The sequence below is a fragment of the Balaenoptera physalus genome (genome assembly GCF_965194825.1).
Source record: "Balaenoptera physalus genome assembly, chromosome: 10".
Lineage (NCBI taxonomy): Eukaryota > Metazoa > Chordata > Mammalia > Artiodactyla > Balaenopteridae > Balaenoptera > Balaenoptera physalus.
The window spans coordinates 70796145-70823147 of record NC_138889.1 but is presented as its reverse complement, the minus strand read 5'-3'; the positions used below and the strand labels follow the sequence as shown (position 1 = coordinate 70823147).

The 27003-nt window shown below is 47.0% G+C and overlaps 1 protein-coding gene across 6 annotated transcripts in view; it reads right to left on the bottom strand.

Moving 5' to 3' along the window:
* The window catches only part of BMAL1 (basic helix-loop-helix ARNT like 1), a 103782-nt gene extending 80715 nt beyond the window's left edge, over positions 1-23067 (bottom strand). For 3 of the 6 annotated variants that reach the window (XM_082476002.1, XM_082476003.1, XM_082476007.1), the window contains exon 1: positions 22940-23066. The gene's annotated coding sequence lies outside the window, so the exon portion shown is untranslated. Of the gene's footprint in view, positions 1-22939 lie in introns of all 6 variants that reach the window. The other 3 variants (XM_082476005.1, XM_082476006.1, XM_082476004.1) reach the window with 3 other exon arrangements.
* Between the last annotated feature and the right edge of the window lie 3936 nt (positions 23068-27003).

Here is a 27003-nt window from a genome sequence, read left to right as displayed (position 1 = left end):
TTATAAAAGACCTCACTTGGGTCACTGCAGGGATAAAATGAGCTAATATAGATAAAGGTCTTAGAACCATGCCTCGCACCTGATACACTCCATAATGTGCTAGCTATGACCACTATTACATGAGCCCACTGTTTCAGCCAAACCCCAAACATACACCATGTCCTTGCACCTCCACTTCCTCTACTCAGGCCTTTCACTTTTGCTGGGAATGTCTATCTCAGCCAGTCCTTAAGGTGCTGACAAAAGCAACCACTCTTTAACACCCCAGTTGTCCAATGAGATGGAATACCTCCCTTCTCTAACAGGGTGGGGCTGACTTCTCCCAGGGCCCTCTTCTTAATCTCCCTTGAATAATCATTAATTTTAGACGTGTCTTACCTTCCCACTCCCAGTTCATGAACTCCTCAGAAACAGTGATGCATTGGGTTATTTCTTCCCAAATTTTTATCCCCTGTAACCTTATACACTGTAAAGACTCAGTCAGCATTTGCTGGGTTAAGCTGAAATGCAAAGCCTAGAGCCTGGGTCTACATAACAATCTACAGAGACTAAAACAACAGATCAGCAGGATAGGGGAAGCCTCCCCCATCACCCCAAAGCCAACACAGATTTCAGGTTAAAAAGAATACAGGGGGGACTTCCCTGGTGGCGCAGTGGTTAAGAATCCACCTGCCAATGCAGGGGACACGGGTTCGAGCCCTGGTCCGGAAAGATCCCACATGCCGCGGAGCAACTAAGCCTGTGCACCACAACTACCGAGCCTGTGCTCTAGAGCCCGCGAGCCACAACCACTGAAGCCCGTGCGCCTAGAGCCCGTGCTCCACCACAAGAGAAGCCACCACAATGAGAAGACTGCGCGCTGCAACAAAGAGTAGCCCCAGCTCGCCGCAACTAGAGAAAGCCCACGCGCAGCAAGGAAGACCCAACGCAGCCAAAAACAAACAAACAAAAAGAACACAGGGGACCAAGTCAGTCATATTTGTTTCTCAGTTTCATTCTAGCCATTTCCTAATGGCCTACAAAAAGCCAACCTTTTGGCAAGTTTGCAACCTGCTTCCACTTCTAAGAGTACTTCCCGACAGGCTCACTCTGTCTTAGGGAGACGTGTTTTCTTCCCTCAAAAATCCTATTTACTTTTTCTTGTTTTAGGCTACTTCTTAAAAACATCCTTAAGAAGAGATCATTGTTTATTTTATTTTGTTATTGTTTTAAATAAAGTGCCAAAGATATAGGGACACGTAATTCCTCAATTTGAGCAGGTAGATTACTCCTTAAGAGAATGTACTGGGCTCACCTCCACACTTAAGAACAAACAAGCCATGTATTACTTGTAAATACACAGCCTTTCACTTACATCTAATTTCACATTACTGTTAGCCTGCTTCTTCATTCATGGAAAACATGACAAAGACCTTCCTAGCATTTAAAGTAAAATTTGAATATATCCTCATCTTCTTGGAAAAAAAAATTCTGATTCTCTATCTAATCTTGGGCCATTGCCATTAGCTAGATAAATGCCAAACTAATGAAATGATTCTGTAATACACAAAGATGGCTTAATGCAGCATTAGCTGAAAGAGCAAAAATTAGAAGTAATCTAAATGCCCCATAACAAGCTCACATCTTATTGAGGGCATTCCCTTGATAGTTATGCAGCCATCTTAAAGAAGCATGCTGAAAACGAGGGAGCCAGGTGGAAAAAGGCTGAGGATATCATCTTAAGAGGAAAGGGCATGCAATGTGTAGGGATATGTGTTTGTGCCACTAAGGTTGCCCCAGCTGGGCAGATTAGGTCACAGGTTTGAAGTTAGAAGCAAGGAAAATTAGGGGAAAGCTGAGAGAAAATCTCAGTAAACAGGGCCAGAGGGGCTGGTGGTAGGAAAATGAGAAGCCTGGGCATGGGGCAGGGACCCTGGTTAGGAGTACAGAACGGGAAATAGGAAAGGCGTCCCAAAGCCAAGGTCATTTCAAGAATTCCATCCCAAAGCAGGGAAGGGGAATGGAGAAGAGAACCCTTCCATTGCAGAATGAATCTATCCCCGGGTGAGAAAACAATTTTCAAACCCTTAAGATACTTAAAGTCAGGCCTTGGCCTTTCCACAGTGTTGCCACCAGGCTCCCACCGGAGGGCTCAGCCCTTCCTAAGCCTCTGAGGCTAATCCTGCCCCAAGGCAGGAGGGATTTAAGGGGCTCTAGCCTAGAACACAGGGATTTAGCTTGTTTGCTGATAGCCTGGCAGATAAGGAAAGTGAGCCCCCGTGAGAACAAGTATCTTAGCCAAGGCCACACAGAGAGTTAGGGGCTGAGCTGACACTTGAATCTGAGTCTGCCAGTCTCTGGGTTTAAAGCTCTTCCGTAGAGCAACCTGATACAAGACTGACAGACGAGTCAGACTGGCCCTGCACAAAGTGTCGGCACCCAGCTGCTGACAGAGATGCAGTGGCTTATGAACAGGTGAACCAACCAGAGCAGGACAGGAAGATCCCAGGGACCCCAGGACACCAACAGTTGCCCCCAAAGAGAAAAAGCCCCCTCTTGCACCCCAGTCCATGCCAAACCCCTGCCTCTAACCCCTCAGCCTCATGTACTTTGTGGGTTCAGATGAAGCTCACCGCCCCTGTGGGCGTCAATGTTGGTCCCTAAAGGCATGACCTCCGGCACTGCTGTGCCACCTGTGGGTTCCACAAGACAACTCCATCTCTGGACAGGAGAAAAAGACTCCAGAGCTCCTCCCCACATCTCCCGTCCCCTTTGATTCCTACCCATACCCCTACCAGAATCCCCACTCTAGACACCTCCTGCCAATACAAGAGGCCAAACTTCCGGTCTGGCGTGTAAGGTCCTCCCTCAAGGGGCCCACACCACCTACCTAATCAGGCCTCTTAAGGCACCCACCCCCCTCCCCAGGTTGGCCAGGGGTGGCCCTCTCGTCCCTTATGCCACCTCCAGAAGCCATGCTCTCCTCCCCTACCCCAAAGCCCCTAAGCGCCAGCTCAAGCTTTCTCTCATTTTCCCAGGCCTCCTCCAAACACACTGGTGTTGCTCACATTGTCTCCACTGAATGACCCCAACCCTTTGTGGCCTAAGTAGTCAAAGGGCCAGGCTCTCAAATATGGAACAAGCAGGTCACCCAGACACTGCCATCCAAAGGACTATGCACAGGAGGCCCTCTTTTCTCCCCAATCTGCTCTAAATACACCATTAGAGATTCCATCATTTAAGTGGTTGTCAAACTCTCCCTTGATCCCCCTTGGGATGGGGTGCAAACATTAGGCAGTGATGCTGGAGCCAGGACAGCTAGTAAGGGCCCTGATGGATTCGAGAGCATCCCACCTATCACAGCTGCCTGCAGTGAGCACTTCCTGGGCTCCTACTACATGCCAACCAGTGGGCACAGGGCACAAAGACACAAATCCAAATGCACCAGTCATTGCAGGAATTCAAACTCAAACAGAAAACAGTGAGATAAGCCTCTCTAATGCAGCGTGACAAATGTCACCCAGAGAGAGAAGGCACAGAGGGAAGAACAGCAAGGAAGAGAGGCAGCCAGGATTCAATTCAACAGAGAAGGGGCTGGGGAAGGGCTCAGAGAAAGCCGAACGTGAGCTGGTCCCTGAGGGGTCATCAACAACAACAAGAAGCAGAAGAGCCGCCAGCATGTACTGGGTGCTGACTGTCTGCTGAGCACTGCACCGAGCGCTTCGCTTGCTCTACTGCAAACTCATCCACTCATTCATTTCGGACCCTTACTACCTGTCAGGCACTGTTTTAGGCACTCCGGATAGAGCAGTGAACAAAATGAACATGAGTTTCTGCCCTCAGAACTACTGAAAGAAGATAAGACAATAAATAAGATAAATAAGTAAAATGTATTATATGTTAGATGGCAATAAGCGCTAAGAGGAAAAATAAAGCAAAAAAGGGAGACAGTGAATGTGGGGGTGGGGCAGTGGGCTGGGTGGTACAACTTTAAACCCGGTGACATTAAAGAAAAGACCTGGAGAAGCTGCATGAACAAGCCATCCGGATATCTGGGGGAAGAGCATTCGAGGCAGAGGGGCAGCCAGTGGAAAGAGCTTGGACAGGAAGCACGCCTGGCGTGTCTGAAGCACAGCAAGGATTCCAGGGTGGCTGGAGTGAAGCGAGAGAGGGGCAGGCAGGGTCGGTGCAGACAGCCGCACAAGTTGTGCACCGCACAGCTCAGGAGGGCGCCACTCACACGCACCGCAGTGCGCTATGCAGAACCCAGTCTGCTCAAATCCTCACCAGGCCCTGGGGTGGGAGATGAGGTCAGAGAAGTACTGGGAAGCCCTGTGGGCCAGGAGAAGGCTTTTCCTCTGAGTGAGACAAGAAGCCACTGTCAAGAGGGTTCTGAACTGGAGGCATGACCTGAGCTGACCCCCTCTGCACAGGATCACTGGGCAGAGAGCACAGAGTAAGGAGGCAAGGTTGGAAGCAGAAGACTGCTTCGGAGGCTACTGCAATAATCACACTCAACTATGTATTATCCTCACAGTCCCATGAGGACGGTTCAATGATCACTCTTTCATAGATGAAGAGATTAGGCTCAAGAGAGATTTGGTAACTTGCCCAAGGTACTCAGCTAGGCAGTGGCAGATCGGCCAGGATTGGGAAGGAAGCAGGGGATGAGAACATTCCAGGTGGAATGAATAGCATCAGTCATGGAACAGGAGATTGGCAGGGCTTGCACACTTGGGGAAAAAGGCAAGCGCAGTCAGCGAAGGCCTGTCTGTGCCCTGGCCACTCTCACACAGAAGCCTACTAGCAGTGTCCAAGCCAGCATTGCTCCCTGGACCAGAACCACCGCCTCCTAACCCATCTCCCTCTCCACGCTTGTCATCCCCACCTCAGTCCACAGGCAGCCAGAAGAGTCCTTTAAAAACATAGATCAGATATTATTTTCTAGCTCTCAACACTCCAGTGGCTTCCCTTCACGCCAGGTGACCAGCAGACCCTCAACTGATGTTGAGTGAATAGACGACTCCCTCATCCCTGCAGCCTCATCCAGGCCATCCTGTCTCAAAACAGGGGGAAGGACCACCTCTTCCATCCCTCCTCAGCAGGTGTGACCAGTCAGACCAAGGCCAGGACACCACATTAACCAGTCAAAATACACGAGGAGAGAGGGCAGCATTCAGACAACCTTGGGGCAACTTTCGGATTAAACTTTTCAAAATAAAATTGCTTACTCCAGAGCAAACCGGACACACTTTACCACGTTGTGGCCAAGGAAAAGGAGGTCTGCAGATACGCTTGGGCTGGAAAGACTGTAACAGGTGCCTTGTCCCTCTGAGTCCCCAAAGCTCTGGACAGCACTCTCCGTGGGGATGACGTCTAAGAGCTGCATGAGCCAGACAGAGTCATAGGCACTAGGCAGCCAATGAAAGGCCTTCCTCACCGAGTCTGTGAATTTAAGCGGTGGAGCCAATGACTGTATTCTTTTCTGGAGGCTGAATACAGTGGACCAAAGTTATCTCAGAAACTAGGGAAAACTATGAAATTAAGGCTGAAACAAAACTTTACCAAATGTGAGACTGCAACTATTTGGAACAAAAGGATTTGTTTCCCAAGGATCACTACCACTCCCATGGTTTAAACCCAGGCCCTCTGAGGGTCAACTCCTTCCAAAGCCTTTGTTATAAGTAGAAGAAGATACATAAACATACACACATACACTTGCATGTATGTAGATATATTTTTACAGGAATGGTAACAACACCAAAAGAATGAAAATAGTAACAAGCTCTCCCCCACCCACCCACCCAAGGAAACCGAATTTAGTAACAGAGAGCCTCCCAAGCAGGCCCTGGTAGGAGTGTTAAATGATCACTGATAAATGACTTGTTCTCTGGTTAAACGGCACAGTTTGTGGGTGGGAGAGGGGTGGGGGGAGCTCTGGAAGCCAAGTGAGTCCCCAGACCCCTTCAGGAGGCAGATAACTTCAAGTTTTCCTGTACTGCATCAAACCGGTACGAGGCAAGCTTCAAAGGCTTAGCTCTTTGCGCAGAAAGATGGGAGGAGAAGGGTCAGAAAAGCAGTCATAATATCTATAGAGGAAGGGGGCTGAGTCTCCATGGGGGTGAGGGGCCTCTTTGTCCTGGTTTTCAGAAAGAGGAGACACGGAGAGCAGGATGAATGGCTGAGTGCTAGTCTGACAGAGAAGTATAATATAAAAGAAGACTCAACAAGGAAGTTCAGGGAAATTACTTTTATTCGACCAACTCCAAGCTTTTCTGGGCAGTCAAAAGCCAAGCAGATAGGTGAAAAGATCCTGTGAGAGCTGGTCATCAAGAGTTTCAGAAAGGGCAACAGCTCAGTGAATTCTTCCAAACACATGCAAAGGTCAGACCCCGGCACAAGCGGAAGGACTGGGGGTGGTTGGGTGATGGGGAAGCAGGGTGAAGTTAATGAAAACGAGTTGCCTGAAGGAAACAGCCCAATGTCCCACTGGAGGGACAATGAGAAGCTGGTCCTCATTAAAAGCTGGAAATTAGGGAGAGAATATAAGCTCATCTTTAGACAGAGCTGTGGCATGCACAAATCTAGACCCCTATGTGCAAACTGGCTCACCACTGTTCAGAAAAGGTAGACGTGCACCTTGGGCAGTCCAGAGATGGGCAGGTGGAGGGACCAAGAGAGCCGGCCCCTGGCTCATGCCTTCAGCTTTTGCTTTCTCCACTTGTAGATCCCGGCCTGGCCCAGGCTGACTGAATGGGAGACGCAGCTCCGAGGTCTCCTTGATCTCACCCCTCTGCGCCAGAAAGTACCGAGGACACAGAAGGAGCCAGGCCTTGGAAGCATTCCAACTCTGGTCCTCCTGCTCCGCTACAAACGGGCACGTGTAACCACCTCTGGGGCCATTCTTACAACCTGTAATTATCTTTATCATTTACTTCTCTGTGAATTGCTTCTCTCTCCCACCAGAATGAAAGCTCCATGGGAGCAGAGGCCAGGTCTGCCTTGCTCATCGCTGTGCCCCCAGCCAGCATCGAGAACAGTGGCTGCCACGTTGCAGGATCATAGCAGATGAATGCACGGCTCGGGGACTGCCCGGATGCGAACACCAAGCAGTCATCTCGAAGAGCGGTGCCTGAGCCCGCCTTGCCGGGAGTGGGCTAAGTGCTGGGTGAATGGCCCAGTGCCTCCCCCAGAGCTCTCAGCCAGCTCAGGGCCCCCACCCCTTCCCCGCAGTCCCGACCCCTCCTCCTCACCGCACCCCAGGAGCACTGCTCAGGCCACTCCCCTGAGCCATGACAAGGAGTAAGGGGAAGCTGCTACAGGGAAAAGGACAGCAATGTGCCCTCTTCGTTCGATAAAAATGTTGGTGGGAAGAAGCCACAACCAAATCCACAAAGTCATGAACAGATGGAGGGGACACTAGAAATGGAAGGGTCCTGAGAGAACAAAGGACAGGGTCACTCAATCCCAGGGTAATAGAGCCAGAGGTACCTGAGGGACACAGGAGTATAGGATAAAGGAAAAAAAGTCACACAGCAAATGGGAAACCTGCAAAATTCATTTCCTTAAGTGACTGTAATAAAGGCTAGTCAAATTCCAGGAGGAGCATTACTCAGGACATCTTTCCTAACACATGATAAACATTTAGCTTTCTATGTTAATTTCCAAAAGGAAAACATCCTCTTTATAACAAGTTCCTAAATGCCTCAGTCAGAAAATAATTTGGATAGGTCTGAGTTAACATGATGGTTTAAAACCCAGGCCAGGTTGCCAAAAATAAAGATTCTTGATTTGGCTGAAGAGAATTAATTTGTGGGACTAATTTTTAACTGGCCTTTTGTGATTATAAAAGTAATACATGCTCATTGTTGAAAAATAGGAAACCGCAGAGAAGAAGATGAGAATGAAAATCACCTCTAATTCCACAAGATGAGAACCACTGATAACACTGGCGCATTTCCCTCCTTCTATGAATGAAATTTTAACAGAGTTGAGTGCACACCGTGAATATAATTTCAGTTCCTGCCTTCTTCCCGTAAAGTTCACTTAAAAGCACTCCATTGGTTTCCAAGAAAGAAGTTCACCCTTAGTGAATAAACAAATTAAATAACAAAATGAATAAAAGAACCCCTTCATGAAGTTAAAAAAAAAAAAGCAAAACTGATTATTCCACTGAACCCCCATTTCCTTAGCAAAAGAAAAAAAAATCACTACAGCTGAGACAAAAATGGCCCATAAGATAGAAAGATTAAACTCATCTTTGTATCCTCTTACCTATATCATATTTTCAAGAAATATTTTTTGAACAAGCCACACATTTTTCAAATCAACAGAAGAATTTTATAACTGTATCTTATTATTTCGAAGCAAAAAATCAAGTCTTAATGGTCTTGGGAAAGTTTTATCTTCCAATCTGCAGGTGAACCAAACCATTTAAAGATGATCAGTTCACATTCATGGACCATGACATTCAAACGAAAGTCTTATCTCCAGTTTTGCTGTATTCTGTGACCTAAACTGTGGAGTAAGCAAATAGCCTTGCCAAGGACATATGTGTCATGTGCTACCCGGCTGGGAGCTGCCCTGACGTCTGCCTGCATCCTGGTGGGGTACGTGGTTTTACATGTAGGCCCAAGGCCTTGGCCAGTGGAGAGGAGAAGAATCTTTCCACCTAGCAGAGAAGACTATCCAGGATCAGGAGCTCCTTAGCACAAGGCATTTTTTTTCACCTCTCATAATAGTTCACACTTCATTCAACAAATGTGTCCATGTCAGGCATTGGGCTGGGTGCTCTGGACACAAAGGTGAACAACACTGAATAACACAGACGCTGTGCCCACTTCCACGGAGCTGCAGTTTGCAGAGCACTTCCCCATCCATTATCCTCACACTAAGCCTGGGAGACAGAAAGATCATCGCCATTGTTCCCATATTCTAGATGATAAGGCAAACATTCATTGGAGTATTTTACCCCAGGTTATGACATGGAAGAGCTAGACTCAAATCTAGGTTTTCTGACTTTTCATCCAGTGCCCAGTTTCTGAGCAATGAGTTGCCCTGACTTCTAGATGGCTGCATGTGTCCTGGTTTCTGGAAGCCTTCTTAGATTCTGACCCTGGACTCAGGCATCTTCCCAGCTTTCCTGGCAAGAGTTTCAGATCCTATTTACTCCCTTCTACAGCGTAGCACACTGCTAGCCTCCCCCAGTGTTCAGTCTCCTTTCCACCCTGAAAAACAGATTTTGCTGGACTCCTGGCCTCCCAACTGAAGATATTTCCCAGCTTCCTTTGCAGCTAAATGTAGCCATAGGACTAAGTTCTGGCCAATGGGATAAAAGAATGTGCTACTTCCAGGTCTTGCCCTTAAAATGACTGCATGTATTACTCCCTGATCCTTTCCCCTGGGAGACAGTAAAAACTGAAGCTTCCACCTTCAACCACCAAGTGGAAGCCACGTGTTGAAGACAGAAGGCCTGGACCCTTATCTATTCTAAACTGGTACATGAGAAAGAAATCAGCTACCACCCAATTTCAGCCAATGTGTCTGTGGAGCTCCCTAATACAGGAATTTGCTCTGTGTCCCATCTAATACAAGAAGCTTGAGTGAGACCAGTTCTACATTCTCTTAGCGAAGCCCCTTGTCGCCGATTAAATACCTTAAAGGGGATGTTCAAAACTATATAAGAAAGTATTCCATTCAGGTTTATTTCACGGAAAACTTTTCAAAAATGAAATTAACAGGATCTCCAAGATGATTTATGTTCAGGTCACAGGAAAATTGAGAGGGCCCAGAAAAGCAAACCAGCCTCCTATAGTAACAGGAGGGGAGAGAGCGCTAAGTGATAACACCACCCGTTCTCTCTCCTACAGCAGTTTACTCCATTCCTAGAAAAGGCACCAAGAGCTGAAATCATGTGAATCAAGGCTCATTTCTCCATGGAAACAATGTGATAATAAGAGCTTGTGTTCCCAACCAAGAACTCGATGGTCAACTTTTTAAAGAAATTACATAAACTCCATGTTTTATCATCTATTAAAGCCTTGGGACTTTTAAAGCTAGAAGGTCTGCTGGTCCAATAATATACCACAGAAGATCTTTGTGTGTTCTGTACCATCGAAAGTAGGTGCAAATCAATTAAACCTAACACAATAAGCAATCACATGACCTTTCATTTATTCTGATTCAGTAACAGTGTGGTTTGTAGCACTTCACTTCAATAATTCCTGCTGACCTCTGAATATAGTAAATCAGAACACTTAAGAACATCTTCAACAGAGTAAGCAAAGAGCAACTTGGGAAGAAAGTAGAAGTTGTCAGAAAAGTGGTGTTTAAGCCTGACTCTGTCACTGACTAGCTTTGGGACCCTGGACAGTAGTTTAAATTCTCTAGGTATTTCTAGCCTGCAAAATGAGTCTTTATAACTCCTCTCCTCATAAGGCTGTGGTGAAGACGAGACAAGGCAATACATATAAAAACGACTTTGTAAATCACACATGAAAGGTGGATGGCATTGTTATCATAACCGTGACCTTGGGAAAGGCTTTTGTGGGATTTTGACGAGCATCAACATGAAAATGGAGCAGACTACCAACTACACAGCCACTTTTTGAAAAACTGACCCAGAGCAATTCTTTCGTAGTCCTCTCTTTCCCCCTTTAAAATTCCCCCATAGGCACTAGCTGGCAATAGTTAGTCAATCTGCTGCATTCATCCTTGGCATCCATTTGCTCACAAGCCACAGGGAAGCCGGCAAGAGCTGCTAGATGTCAGCCATGGCCATGAAGGAGGGAGAGACATGGCCACTATCAACCAAAAATGCCTTCCAAAGACCCATTGGGCTGTCAGAAACCTCAAAACCAGATTCAGAAAGCATCTTAGGGTCCCAGGAAAAGGGAGGAAGAAGAATGCATCAGGTAAGAGTGCAGGCTCTGGAGTGAGACTGTCCTGGGTTTGAATCATGGCTTTTCCACTCACTGTGTACCATCAAAGGCACTGGGTCTCAGTCTCCCTAACTAGAAAGTGGGACGGACAGTGCCCACACCCCCACAGGGCTATTGTGAGTATTAAATGGGAAAAGTCGTGTGAGCACTTAGCATAGTTCTTGGCAGATGGTAGATACTCAAAGGTTAAGTACTGCTATAATTATTATTATGAATAATAAGTACATCATGCAATACTAACAATAATTAAGATTTGGCAAATCTCTAGTCCTTCATGTCAAGACTTTGCTACAAGCTTTATAACCAAGTATTACCTGGACAGCATGCTGGCTCACCCACTAATTCCCCAAACTAATCAAGGTTCTTCTGGACTTCTTCCTATTGCCCCAGGACAGGTGAAACGTCTAAGAATGCCCAACTGGCCAGCTGGCTAGATCCTGCCACTTGTTTTTCTGGTTCATAGCTGTCCATCACTATCCTGAGAGGTGTGCACAGAGAGAAGAGATTAACTAGGATGTCTGTGTCTAACTTTTCTATCTATGCCGAGGCTGGCCCCCCATCTCTCAGGGTGAAATATATCATCATCTTTAAAATACGGCCCTACACCAGCAAAGTGAGGCTAGTCAGCACCCACTTGGTGGACAGCGCCACATCCCTAAACACACCCTGGAGGCAGGGGAACTACTTCTGTGCCCTCCAGGCTCTCCCTGAAAGGCTAGTACACCTTCACTATTAACACCACAGCTGCTACTCCCTACAACCAGGGAGCAACTTTACCGCTTCCAAAACCCCTATTCTTTCCTTCTCTCACTCCAGCATCAAAACCACACTGTAAGGGGCTGGACAAGAATTGTTATACCTGTTCCACAGATAAGGAATCAGCCACAGTTTGAGACATTAAGTTATTTGGCTTAAACTATCTGGTGCGTAAGTAGCAGAAACAGTCTAGAATGCAGGTTATCCGGTTCCCAATCAGGGAACCTTTCTGGAAAATGTGGGTATTTGTTTTTAAACATTTGACTTCCATAATGGTGCTTTGCTTCTCAAGAATTCATTAACCAAGGTGTCTCAGTCACAGTACAGTGCAGATTCAACATACTTAAAAGCCACTCACACAAGCAGATGTTCTCCACGCTCTAGAATTCTAAAGGGCAACTGAAAACAGCCATGCCGATTAACATAATTGACAATTAATTCCCAGTTCTGGCTCCGCTCCGGTGAATCTCCGTCTGGATTCGGCTAGAAGCCTCCTATCAGGTCCCTGCTGCAGTTAGTCCCTCTGCCGCAATCCAGCTGGGACATTCACACTGGACTAATGCTTTAGGGAGAATCATTTCACATCACTAAAATCATCATCATCATAAAACAACTTCAGTCGTTCTTTACCACTCTCTACCTCACTAGGTAAACTTTGACTTGCCACTTAACCTTGCTGAGTTTCTTCTTCTACAAAATTAAGCAGTGGACTAAATAGAGTCTTGTCCACTTCCAGCTCATGACTCTAAAGCCCCCAGCCAAGCCCAAATCCTGCATCTGGAGGACAGTGGGAGACAGAGGATTCCACTGGTCAAGAGTCTCGATGGCTTGGTTTTTACACCTGGATCCACTGCTTCTTAGCTATGTGACCTTAGGCAGGTTCCTGGATCACTCTGTGCTTCAATTTCCTCATTTCTAAAATGATGCTAATAATTGTACCTACTTCATGGGGTTTTGTAGGCATTAAATCAGATAATATATGTGAAGTGCTAAGGACATCGTAAGAACTCTCTATATATTAGCAATTATTATCATCTGAAATGAAGAATCCTCCATTCTAGGCAAGGCTGTGTCCCTGAATACAAGCTGGTCATTCCTACCTCTGTGCTTTTAATTATGATATGTTCCCACCCACCTGCTCCCTGGAAATACCTGTGCTACCCTTTTCTGTGAATCAAAATTCTACACATCCTTGGATTAAATCTGATCACTTCCATGAAGCCTCCTCCCTCACATGGCAACTCACAAAGAACTCTCTAGTCTCTGAATTCCTGTAGCAATTATAGATAGTCTAGACCACTTTACTGGCATTATACGTGGCCTTGGTTTATCTATCTGCAGATAAAACTGCAGGCTCCTTGGCCACAACAACTATTTCTGTTCTTCCTCTGGGTCTCCATGGTGCCTGGTATATTGCCCTTCAGATATTTGTTGACTGAATAAAGAAATGTATAGTACTACACCCAAAGAAATATGCAGTAGGTTTTCTTTTAGTTGATGTGGCTCAGCTATTGATTTGCTGTACTTTGGAGCCAATTAAAGATAACATAAAGATGAACATCAGCAGGGCAGGGACATCCATGGCCAGCTAAGTCCTGATCATCAATAAAAGATACTGATATCTGGCCAACCTGAAGAATAAGAAAAACACAGATGGCAAAAGGAAACAGTATCCTAAAATCCAAAGTACATTGCAAGACCAAGCACATGAGCCTATATACTGTTAGACAGGGTGGGAAAGTTGAGGTTTTCCCAAGCTGAACTCACTCACTTAGCAACAATTTATTGAGTGACTACTCTGCGCAGACACTGTCTTAGTTGCTGGGGATACAGCAGAGAAAAAAACAGACAAAATTCCTGCCAGTATTCCAGGATCTAAGGAGGAACGCTGGGTATAATGCCACCCTCTAGCTCCCAAGTGAAATCCACAGAGCAACACAACTTCTTGCACCAACTCCTCTTGTTATGCCTTCAAGTAAGGGAAAAAGAAAAAAATGAAACATACTATTCACAAGTAACCAAACAGAGGCAGAGCTCAAAGTGCACTGTCACTCCCAATGAGGCTTCCCTCATTCTAGAATCTACTGGGGAAGTTCTCCACATAGCACTCTGCACCCTAAGACAGCTGAACTCTAAGCCTCTAACACCCTAAGTCCCAGCTGAGCTCTGAGACTAGCATTGCTTATCAAACCTCTCAAATAGCAAATGTGGCTCTTGAGGCCAAAAACAACTCAGAGGTGGGAGAGGAGGAAGGGAGGGGTGGTAGGTAAAGGATCGGGTAGTTTTCACCACTGCAAAACCTGAAGCTCTTCTCCTTTGGAGCAGGAAACTCTTCTAATCTAAAGCTTCAAAAAAAAAAAAAAAAAAAATTTCTTTTCCTCCAGCAGGATACTGAAAATAGCTTTGCATTTAACATTTAAAATTGTTTTTGATCCCACACTCCTTCAGCTCTGCTCTCTCCTGCAAACTCGTTCCATTCCCTAAGGGCACTTATAAGTATATTTCAAAAGCAACAAACCAGAGTCACCATTTTTATCCCTAAGAGTTAAAAAGAAAAAATGATTTACATAATTACATGGAAGATAAGTTGATGAAGAACACAGGAATCTTATCTGGACCAAAAGTTCTAGGACAAAATTTCTTTCAACTCGTCAAGAGAGATAGCAGATTAAAATCAAGGTTCATATTGAAGGCATAACAGTTGGGTACCACACATGGGAACTTCTTGAGTTCCTCATTGTTTGTGTGCCGCCTACTTCTTCAAAAAGAAAGTGGAGGTAGCTACTGGAGGGCAGGTTTGAACAATGAAATACATGCATGTTTTCCCGTGACACTGAGAAAACAGGATTTTATAGCCAAGAAGGACCTGAGAAATCAAAGTTCAATGAGCTCAACTTACTCAAAGTTACTCAGCAAGTCAGTGGCTGGGCAAAGACTGGAGCCCGGGCCTCTCCCAGCTCCCAGCCCACAGTTTTCCCCAGTCTCCACACCACTATCTCATTTATAACACATGAAATGAAATCTTAAAGGCACAAAGGCAAAAATCCCTTTTATAAACCTTTATGTCAGACTAGAAAAATAGTAGGAGAAGTGACTTAGGTAAATGGGTCCCATTAACACGAGTAGTAAATGACCTTTAATGCTATATAGATGGGGGTCTAGCTTCAGAAGGCTTAATTAATGCTGCTAACGCTTTAGTACTAAATAGTATGGTTTCAGCTAGAGTCAGCACTAAATGGCTTTTGTGGGCTTGCCTGGGAACCAAACCACCATTTAGTTCATTTTTTTCTATAGAAAAATGTATCCCAAGTTTCCATCAACTGCCTTACAAATGAACTTTTGAAACAAAATCTGTTTTTAAGATGGCTGTGCATATAAAACAGAATTCTGAAGTCTGAAGCTCTGCACTAGACATAATTAAAACAGTAATAGTGATACATGCTAAAAGTATATTTATGAGAAAACTCTTCAAACCCTTAATTTGTTTATGTGCAATATAATGTTTTATTAAAAGCCTTCTGAGCAGGATACGGTAAACTGCTATTTATACAATGTATAATCAAGGGCAAATGCTCCAATTTTGAGTGCAAGTATTTACAGGGCTGTTAGCACTGGGCTAAGGGTTACAGGGAGGATAAAACATCTATACTCAAGGAACTAAAAATCCAGTAACACTGGCCTTTATTTTACTTCAAAAACAATCAAACTACTTCCAATCTCAGGACCTTTGCACTGGTTGTTCCCTCTTCCTAAGATACTTTCCCCACATCTTCCTGCAGCTGAGCTCAAATGTCACCTCTTCACCCAAGGACCCAGCTAAAGCAACCTCCTTCATCATCACTACTGTTTTACTCTATGTGGTTGCTTACCTAGCATCTATCACTACCAGGAGTTAACATGCTTAACTGTTTACGGTCTGTCTCCTTCCCCTGGGACTCTGTTTTGTTCACTGCTGTACCTTCAGTGCCTGGAACACTGCTACGCACACGGCAGGCATCCAACAAACTTCACTGAATGAGTAAACGAGTAGAATTGGAGGGTGGGAAGTGAGGACAAGATAATTATTCATGAGACAATTAAAAAATGAGAGAACTGGCCATCCTAATTGGAATCGATATGATCAATATGCTAATTATGAAGTACCAATGCTTCTGAATGAATGGCTGGCAATCAAAAGTAAAAAAAGGGGCTTCCCTGGTGGCGCAGTGGTTGAGAATCTGCCTGCTAATGCAGGGGACACGGGTTCACGCCCTGGTCTGGGAAGATCCCACATGCCGCGGAGCAACTAGACCCGTGAGCCACAACTACTGAGCCTGCGCGTCTGGAGCCTGTGCTCCGCAACAAGAAAGGCCACGATAGTGAGAGGCCCGTGCACCGCGATGAAGAGTGGCCCCCGCTTGCCGCAACTAGAGAAAGCCCTAGCACAGAAAGGAAGACCCAACATAGCAATCAAGCAATCAATCAATCAATAAATTAAAACTTTAAAAAAAAAAAGTAAAAAAAGCAAGAGAGAGAGAGAGCGCAAAGGGGACAAATGTCATCAGAGGAGGTTTCACAAAGCAGGGAGATTCAAGGCAGGCTGGGGCAAAGAAGAGAGGCCTCTCAGGTCAAGGGAGAGAGCTGAGGGAAGACAGACAGCAGGAGAGAGTAGGGCATGGGGTGGCCTGGGCAGGGACAAACAGAACCGAACCCCAGGCACTGGGCTCGGTCTGCAAATGGAGGTAGAGGCAGGGAGCAGGGCTGGTGAGCAGGGGGAACAGGGTCAGACTCTGGAGAGCCTGGAAGACCGGATACAGGAGTGGCAACCACAGGCCACTGGCAGCAGGGCTGTTCCTGGAAGGCAAAGTTGGCCACATCATGTGGGAGGAACTGAAGGAAGTAGAAGGTAGAGCAGAAAACTGGTTAAAATATGACCTTGATGGTCTAAGCATGAGGCGGGCAAAAAGAGCCTCTTCCCTCTGCTTAGACATGAGAGAGATATAAGTGAGCAGGAGACATCCCCCCCTTCCCCACCCCCAAAAAAAAGACAACTTCCAGAGTATTTCACAGTAGCATTCCATGGCAGATTCCAGTCAACTTCCCAAACATTCTATACTTGGAGCATTCAAGAAGGTGAACAGAGATTCAAAACACTAACTCTGAGGGCAGGGCATGTCTTTCCATGCCTTTCAAATCTGAGATTAATTACCTTCAGTATAGCCTGTGTTTATTATCTTTTTATTCTTTGAAAAAAAAAAGTAGTATCTAATTTCACCGTGCAGTATACATTTGAACATTATATAACACATTTTTATGTAACAGGTTCTTGACATAAAACAATGTTTCCCTTACTATCTAAATGTATTTGGGGAACAACTGGCATTAAAAAATATATTTATATATACGTACACATTAAGGCTGTGGACATCTGTCTTTGGGGTAAGAAGCTGGAGAGAGGAGGAAGAAGGTGAGAGACTTTACAAAAGGTCTCCTCCCCGTGACGCTCTCCGCAGATGGCCCGGCGGGGGCAGTGGGTGAGGAGTTCTGTTAGGAGGTTCATCTCACACAAGCTGCCTGGGGAGGGGTTGGCTGAGCCACATGAGGCTTACGTCAGAGCAACGCCGCAGAAAGGCAGGAGGAAGCAAGAGATACAGAAATGTACAACAGGATGTGAGAAGCACGCTCACAAGCCCCTGGAACTCACACTTGGGTAATATCCAGACGTGCACCCCTTGTGTCCCACCGCAGAGGACTTCAGTCCTGCTTAAAAGGAGGTATACACCATGTCTGTCAGCAATAAGACTGGTCACCAATCACCTCGGGCCTGCCTGGCTCCTGGCCTGGTGCCGGGTGCTTCAGACACGGGATCAAATCCAGTGGTTCCTCCCAGCAGGCATCTACCGCAGTGGTTAGACAGCCGACTCTGGAAGTGTCCATCCCTCCCCGCTCCCCCTGCACCAATCTGGCTCCACCCCATACCAGCTGGGCAGTTCACAAAACCACCTCACTTGTAAAATAACGATAATCGTGGTACCTACCTCATAGGGTTGTTATGAGGATTAAACAAGTTAATAAACATAAGGTGACTAACATATCTGCTGGCACTTAGAGAATGTTCAATAAATGTTAGCTGCTGTTACCATCATTATTATTATTTCTATTTTGCAAATGAGGTAAATCAGACTCAAAGAAGCTAACTAATTTGCCCAGGTCACACATTTCAAACAGTAGTTGAAGGCATTAAGTACTTGTAAATGTTTTACTCAGCATATGTACAAAATTTAATGGGTAGAGTATTAACCAGAATATTAAATTAGACAAACCATCCATCCCCTTCTTTAACCAGGCTGGATAAACATGAGTTTATCCTATTTAAAAGGACAGCACGTACTAACGTAAAAATAATTTCCCATCATGTGCCAGCACTCAACGTTCTCCTGAAGCAAAGATGACTAAAGCTTACCCAATCTCATCTCCCCGACTTTAGGTCCCCAACTCAATCCCTCCTTCCACGCAGACCTAACTACTCATGGCCACGTCCACTCGTGCCCCTGTTGCATCCCTCATCTCATGCTCCCACCTCTCCACAGGTATATCCCCTTCCCTCCACGTGCTTAGTCCCTGAGTGCCTATCCCACCCCATCTCCTCCTCCTCAAGATCATTAATTGGGACTGGACAAGCATATCCTGAAGGCTCCCTATGCCTGTGATTTGGGGAAACCAAGATGAACTCCCCCCAAAGTGCTTGGCCTGGAACCAGCAGGTAAGATATTCCCAGAGACAGCCCAACACGATATGGGATGCAGCAGTACCTAAAATAATTAGAGCTAGATCAAGGGCTGGGGACACTGCTGCCCAGTGTAGGGAGGAAGAAAAACAAAATGAAGAAATAGCTCCAGGAGGACCAAGCATTTGAGCTGGGTCTTGAAGAAGAGTAGGATTTGGATGAGAGAAGGTTGAGGCATAGAACGGGCCAAGGGCTGGTCCAGGGAGTGGACAGCTCTTCAGCTTGACTAGACAGTCCTGTACACACAGCCAGGCGGGCTGCATATGGAGAGGCAAGAAGGAGCAGCAAGACTGATAGCTAACAGCCATGAATGTTACTATGTTCCATGAAGAGCTTCATGTAGTTTTAATTCTTTAACTCATTGAATCCACACTGCAACACTCTGAGATAAGGACTAAAGTGATTCCAGTCTTACTGATGAGAACACCAAGACAGAGAGAGCAAAGCAACTTGACCACAAGTCATAAACCTAGTAAGGAACAGTTAGGATATAAAATCTGGCTCCAAAGTCTGTGCTTTTAACCCCCCAACCAAAGTCCCTCTCAGGACAGCCTGATGGTGAAGGGGTACAGCTGTCATGAGGATGAAATAAGACCATGCTTGCAAGCAGTTTGCAACCTGTAACTCCAAGGCCACGGATGCTGGCAATAGGCTGCTGTGAATGTCTACAATGGACCTGCTAGCAGCTGAAGCAGGAGAGACACATCAGGACCGGAAAGGGGACCTGAGCCAACTGGGATAGTGTGAAGCGCAGAGGCCCAAAAAGACGCCTACTTTTAGGGTGTGCAGGAAGAAAACCAAGAAAGCAATGTGACCTAAAGGCTGAGGGAGGAGGAGATTTCAAAAAGGAGGGAAAGACAGGTGGGTATAAGCTGCAAAAGGGCCAAGAACAACAATTTAGGACTAAGAATCAGGCCCTGGAATTCAAGACTTAAAGTTATTGGAGATATTTGAGATGAAGTATGAAGAAGGATAGTAGAGAGAGGGCAGGAGCTAAGAATGGAGCAGGTGAGAAAGTGGAGGGGGTGACCGTTCACAGCCCTGGGAGAGGCTGCCAGGCAGGGAGGGGAGAGAGAGACATGGGGACCCAGGGGCACCAAGTGCAGACACATGAAAGCTGCCCACTGCACAGCGGCCCAGAGCAGGCCTGTTTCCTCCCCTTCCATCTTTCCCTCCTCAATCAAGACAAGGGCTTTTCTAGGGTTGGTAAGGAGGCTGAGGGCAAACAGCACGAAGGATATTCCAGTGACAGGACCGACAGGACCCTGGCAGCACTGAGAGGGAGTGTCAGCAGACAGTGAGGGCGGGCTTCCTGTGTGCCAGGCATTTTACCCACATCACCTCCCCTGATCCTCACAGGGACTCTAGGAGGCAGGCTCCTTCATTACACCACAGAGGAGGAGCCTGCAGTCAGAGGAGTCTAGCACTCGTCCAAGGACACGCCACCCAACCCAAGTCCCAGGTCCTGCTACCAGAGACCAGGCTCCTGCCCAAACTGAGGGTCTAAGAAGAGGGAACAGGGGAGAAATTCACTTGCTTTTTCCAAACTGGGAGGAAAAGAGGAGAGATGGGGGAAAGGGACAAGACATTCTGAGCCAGAAGGAAGAGATGCTGAGGGAGCTTAAGTCAGAGCAGGTCTTGTTTAGAGAGAGAGGGAGGAGAAAAGCCAGGGAGGGTGTCTGGGGTAAGTCTGGGTATTATGATGAAGTGGCAATGAGAGAAAAGACTGTGGAGAAGGGTGACATACCTGTATTTCCAGGCTCCTAACTAAACCTCAAGGGCTAAAAAGGAAGTAAAAAATTACTTCCCTGCAACTGCTACCATGATGTTAACGAAAATCACTACCTATGACTGTAACATCATATGGGGCAGAAACTGTTTCTTTAATATTTGACTTTCTCCAACCACCATGAGTTGATGGACTCATAAATAGAAGAAAGCCCATAGAAGGAAGGCAACCCTTATACCAAAGAGAGGTATAGAATATTTCGTTTTTACATATGCTTATGCATTTTGTTAACAAGTCTTTCTACAGTGCCTGTCCATTGTTTAGTATATAAATTGCGTAGAGATTGTTAGTATGGAGCAATAAATCTGAAAGTAGGGCCACTTCCTTTTCCTCTCTGTGGTAGGCAAACCTCTTCTGCAAATAGCAGACAAATTCCTGAGTACTCATCATTTTATAAATCATTTGAAATGGATTCTTTAAAACACCATCTGTTGATCTGTTTAAGTTTCCCAAGAAAATAGGACTTCAGCTCAGATATTCTGGAGGCTCCAGCAGGTAAATACCAACCTGAATTCAGCTGTATTAAATATTTAGAGATGCACAAAACTTTAGAGCAGAAGGAACCTCTGAGATCACCTAGTTCAACTGCCTCACTTTCCATCTGAGGCAAGTAGAACTCAGAAAGGTTCAGGGACTTGCCCCAAGTAGCACAGCCATGAAAGCCCAAGTCTGGGCTAGAACCAGGAGATTCTCTCAGGCTAGTGCTCTTCTACCACACCTGCTCCTTTCTCTCTCCCTCTTTCTAAACTCTAGGGGTTGGAATAAGGTATAAATTTAACTATAGTTTTAACTTACTATTATTATTCACTGGCTACATCCACAATCAAAACGAAAAATGCCAGCTTTAGATGATACAGGCAATTTCAAATCCTGCCCAGGAAATTTTAAAGCCTTCTAAATATGTTCAACAAAGTGTTTTAAAGACTTATTAGTAAAGTGAACTCAGTAACAAAGCATGGAGTGAAAGATTCAATTTTGTGTTAAAAAAAAACATTTTTGAGTTTCATTGATATGGAAATCAAATTTAACAGCAGTGATTTTTTTTTTCTTTCTTTTTTAAATCTTGCAAGCACGGAGAGCATGAGATTATTCAAAACTGCTCAGGAGCAGCAATGATTATTTTAAGCTCATGATTCAACCAGTACATTAATTAAAAACTCCACCAACCCAAATTGACAGATCCTGATATCAATGAGACAAGAAGAATTAAAATAATAGTTGTCATATAAAAATAGATTAAAGGAAGGAACAGCAGCAGATGTCAGAAGGACAAATGACAAGCAAGCATTGTGCGAAACTAGATGCAGCTAATGGGCAGCTTTTATGGATTTTTTAAAAAACGAAGATCCTGGAAATACACGTACAGTCAAGAAATGCTTCTTCAAATCTAATTTCTGGAAGCTGAGTAATAAAACTTGGCTAATAATTCCTTGCCGAGGACTAGCTATGTAAGCAGGGAGAGGAGACAGCAAGCGCAAAAGTGCCAAAACAACACTAGGTGACTCGGAAGGGGCCGAGGCAGGGGAAGGAAAAGAGGATGGGAAAGGTGAGGTGAGGGGGGACAGCCTGGTATCCCACCGGCCCGCACAAACTTGACAACAGTCGCCCATGTCCAGTGCAGCCTTTCCTTCCCCCGCGCCTGCCCTCAGTTCCGCAGCCGATTCCCACGACCCCTCGGAGTGACTGACTCGAGCCCCACAAGGTCGGCATTAATTTCTATTCTTCCACTTATTCCTCGGAGCAAACAAGAGCTCTCTTGGCTGTCAACGTCCGGCAATCGTGAGCGGGAAGCTTTTTCTTTGACATCTGTCAAACCCGGTGCTAAACCCAGACTCGCTGCGATCTCCAGGACTCCAGGGCGGGCGGCGGGCCCGCACCTGGGCGCCGGGCGACATCCCCGTGCCGTGGAGCACCTGCTCGCAAACCCAAGGGGGATCCTCCCCGGGCTGCCCAGGACCCAGATGGCGCAGGCCGGACGAAAGTTCGCAGGCTGGGGTCGGCCGCATCTCCGGCGGGGAATACCCGGGTGCAGCGGCAGCACCCGCGACAGGGCCGAAGGGGCAAGGGGGGGCTCGGACTCCCCAAGCCCGGCGGAGACGCCCTCCCCGCCCCCACCCAGCCCCGCAGGCTCCCGAAAGGGAAGTGGAGGAGGCGGAGGAAGGGCAGAAGCAGCATCTCTCGCCCAACGCCCTTGGGGTGCAGCCGTCAAGGGTGGTCGCCTCGGGGGTCCCCGAACCTTCCGGGGATACATCCTAGGACTCGCCCTCAGCCGGGTCACTGCTCCCAAAGGGTGGAGCTGTCCCTTTAAGAGGCAGCTGGCTGCTCCTACCTCCTCTCCCCCCCCACCCCCCGGGTCAGGTAGCGATGCCGGTTGAGGGGAGGTGGGTATTCCCGCGGACTCCTTCCCAGTCCCTTTAAGGGCGCCTGCGGCACCTCTGCCCGCTCTACCCCGCAGCGCCAACCCCCGCGAGTGAGGATGGGGGCGGACGGGCGCGGCGCCTTTAAGGAGCGCAGCCTCCCCGCGGCCCGGGTGGGGGCAGGGAGCGGGCACGGGCCCTTTAAGGCCGGCAGCGGGCACGTCGGTCAGGGCTCCCCGGCGGCCGGGCTGCGCCCCGGGCGGCGGCTGAGGCGCCGCGCCTGCCAGGGTGCTAACGGCCCCGACGGGGTGCCCGCGGCCGCGCCGCTGGCCGCGGCCAGCCCGACACTCACCGTGGCTCGCCGGGAGCGCCCGCGCCCGCGCCCCCACTCGGATCCCGCGGCGGCGGCGGCGGTGAGTCCGGCGCGGGTAAACAGGCACCTCCGTCCCTGACCTACTTTCTGCCTTCCCTAAATGTCGCACCACTAACCTACTTTCCGACCAATCCGCTCCCCGCCGGCCCAGGCCCGGCCCCCCGCCCACCAATCGCTGTGCCCAACCCCCCTTCCCCGCCCACCAATGGAGGAGTCGCGGAGCCCGGATACCTGCCTCTTCCCGCCAGCCAATCCTAGCGCCCGAAGGGAGCCGGTCTAGGCGGCCGCCCCCGGCCAATCCGCGCGCGGCTCAGCGGCCTGCTGGCCAGTTGTGTGGCAGTTAGAGAGGCCGCTGACCAATGGCGAGGCGGCGGGGGCCGGTTTACCTGCTACTTTCCCGCCACCAATCGCTGGGCGCACAGAAGCGCACGCCCCAAGGAAAGGACCAATCCGCGCGCTTTCCCTGGATTTCCTCGCCCCTGTCTTCTCTTTCCCCTCAGGTCTCCCGCTAGCCTTGGCCACTGCAGTCGCCTGGCATGTCCCTCTTCTCTAGGTCCCTGACTTGCTTCTGGCTCAGGGCTCTCACTCCTCCTCGCCCTTTTTCACTCGGGACATCCTGACGAAAGCAACATTCCCTCACTCCCCTTCCTCCAACTCCATCTAGGAGACCAATTTTAGGAACACAGAGTGCCAGACCCTTCCCAAAACATCTTGGTTTGCCAAAGTCCAAACGAGAGAAAAAAATACTTAGTATTTCCAGAAGGCTTTTCCATCCAAGTGTTCTTACGTTCTTTTCATTCGTCCTGACCTCCAAGCATCCCACTGGAGCTGTCATTCTTGTTCAAAAGCGGAAACTCAAGCCTGGAGCGATTCCATTCAGTGACCGCACCTACTGTGTGGCAGACAACTTCCCGGTGGCTCTAGTCTTTACTGTAGAAAAGCTGTCCAGGGAGTGAGACGGAAGGAAACAAATAGTTACAGAAAATAGACATTTCATAACAAGATACAACTTTAGTACTGGAGGACGGAGAATCTGTCTTATTTTTGCATCTCAAGCATTTAACAGAGGACCTTTAGCTCAAAGAACTCCCAACCCTTTTAGATGTTAAACTCCTTGAATACAGGGACCTTGTCCTTTTTGTTATACTCGCCCTTCCCCTTTAGGACCTAAGGAGGGGGGGAAGGAATGGAAGGGTGGGGAGGGTGCATGTTTGTTTGTTGACTGGATATGTGAACAAACAGATCTAAATCACTCAATCCTGTGACCCAGACTAGCCCCTATGACTCTAGAATTCCAGCCTTGTTCCTTGAACACAGATGCTGCATTTTAAACATTGTAAAATTGTAGCCCATCCCCAGCTCACTGCCAGGCACAGTGAGTTGCCCAGTATGTGCTTGGGGCCTGAATGTTGACCGTTTTCAAGGTTAACCAACTTCATTGGTAGCTTACTACTTTTCCTAAGTTTACATGCAGGTAGAATCTGACTGCTGTTTACTCCTTCTCTGCCCTGATTTCATGAGGAGACCACGCTATGTAAGTGGGATTTTAACAATGTACTTGACAAGATGTTGTGGACAAGATGAAGAAATATAAGCCTGGATTCTAATATAACTAATTGGACGAATAACTTGTTAAGTAACCATTACCTAAAGATGCTGATTAATGAATCCTTGCTGACCTGAAGGAAGGGTGGAGGCAGTAGATATTTGTGCAGCATCTACTGCATGCTATGTGCTTTCCCTGCATCTTCCCCCTTAATCCACACAATCCCATTTTACAGATGAGGAAACTGAAATTCAAAGTTTAACCAGCTGACTCAAAGCCACAAGTCAAACCAGATTCCTTCGACTTCAAAACCTTCAGACCACACCAGTTACCATCAGGATGGCAGAAGGCTCTCTCCATGGCCCAGACTTCGGGACTTTTATTACAGTGCTCTGAATGAAAACCCAGAGGATCTGCACCGAATTTCCAGATAACACAAGGCCAGGAGGGAAAGAGATACCATTACGTAACATAAGCCAAATGCAATGTTGGAGCAATGGGCTGACTCTAACAGGGATAAATGTGGGGAGTCCCGCCCTGGACAATCAACTGCTGAAAGGCAGCTGGGGGCAGAGGTAGCTTAGCAGATGCATGTAAGAGTAAGACTAAAGGGTCCTAGATGACTCACTCTGAGTCCTCAGTGAAGTGTGGCTGCCAAAATAATGCTGATTTAGGCTGCATCTATAGAAGTCTAACATGTAAAGCATGGTGGGGTTACAATGCTGCCCAGTGTTTGTCATTATGCACGTGGAGTACTGTCTCCAATCAAGGCTTGGCAAAGAAAAACTATGCACAGAAAAGGGAGCAGGATGTAACAAGGCTGGGAACTATGTCTTACTAGGAAATATTAAAGGAAGCAGAGGGTTTCGCCCCAGGGGTACAAGGTAACTGTCTTCATAAATTTGAAGAGCTGTCAAATGGAAGAGAAATTAGACTTATTTTTCAGGGCCCCACAGGGTGGAAGGGGGACCTGTGGGTAGAAATTCTAGAATGACTCAATATGAAGAATTTTCTAAAAACTAGAGCTTCTTCTGCCTTGATAAGTTGAGTTTCTTGTCACACAAATTGTCCAAATAAGAACTGGATGACCACATGGTGGGAATGGGGTTGGAATAGTTATCTTTCAGGACTCTTCCCCCCTGAGATGATGTGGTTCTACTTTCATACCTTGGTTTTCCTCTTCTAAAGTTTATCACTCTGCCGTTTCCTACCCTCAGTGGCCAAGCTACTGTTTGTCCTCACGTGCACCTGCTCTTCCATATGTAATTATGTTTTCCCTTGTGTTTCTCTTTGTTGATCCCAAACACCTCCATCTTTCTCAGGTACCTGCTTCCCTTTTATTTGTACCTTCTAGAATACCAAATTTCCAATTCTCTGGCCACCAATAAGGTTGAAGTATTGTCCTCTGTCTAAAATTCACTGGGCATGAATAGAATCCCTTGGATAAAAGGAAGGGAAAAGAGAACCTTTTTTTTTTTAAATTTTATTTATCCTTGGCTGCGTTGGGTCTTCGTTGCTGCGCACGGGCTTTCTCTAGTTGCAGCGAGCAGGGGCTACTCTTCATTACGGTGCGCAGGCTTCTCATTGCAATGGCTTCTCTTTTTGTGGAGCACGGGCTCTAGACGCGCGGGCTTCAGTAGTTGTGGCACACGGGCTCAGTAGCTGTGTCCTGCGGGCTCTAAAGCGCAGGCTCAGTAGTGGCGCACGGGCTTAGTTGCTCCGCGGCAGTGGGATCTTCCTGGACCAGGGATCGAACCCGTGTCCCCTTCATTGGCAGGTGGATTCTTAACCACTGTGCCACCAGGGAAGTCCCGAAAAGAGAACCTTTATTGAGTACCTACTGTGTGCCAGGTGATTTAAATGCATTATTTAATGTAATCCTCACATCACATTAACCCCAGAAATTGATACGCTAGCTCTCTACACTTGCTAAGTGGACGACTTTTATCAAGTAACTTAACCTCTTTTGTATCACAGTTTCCTCATCCGTAATATAGGGACAATCTAGTATCTACCTCACAGGATTGTTGTGAGAGTTAAGGGAGATAATAGAGAGCCCTTAGCACAATGCCTGGCACACAGTAAAGATTCAATATATATTAGGTTAACAGTTCAATGAAATAGATATATTACTGCACCCATTTTACAGATAAAGTTAGTGAAGATAAAGTAGTATAATCCAGAGTAATTCCCCAGACTCTGATTCAATGATTAGATCCACTAGAATTAACTGAAGAGTTTTAAAAAACACAGACTCTCAAGCCCCAATCTGGAAGATTCTGATTCACTATCTTTGGGATCTGAGATGCAGTCAAATTTGGGAATGGCTGGTCTAATGGAATAAGCACAGGCTCTGAAGTCAAACAGACCCGAGGTCAAATTCCAGGACTGTTGGATTGAATGGAGAAGCCAGTGACAGGACCAGGAAGTTATGTAGTCATGCTCTCTTTGGAAGGAGGTTGAGAAGTCCTGAGGTGGACATGTTAAAGTTCTTGTG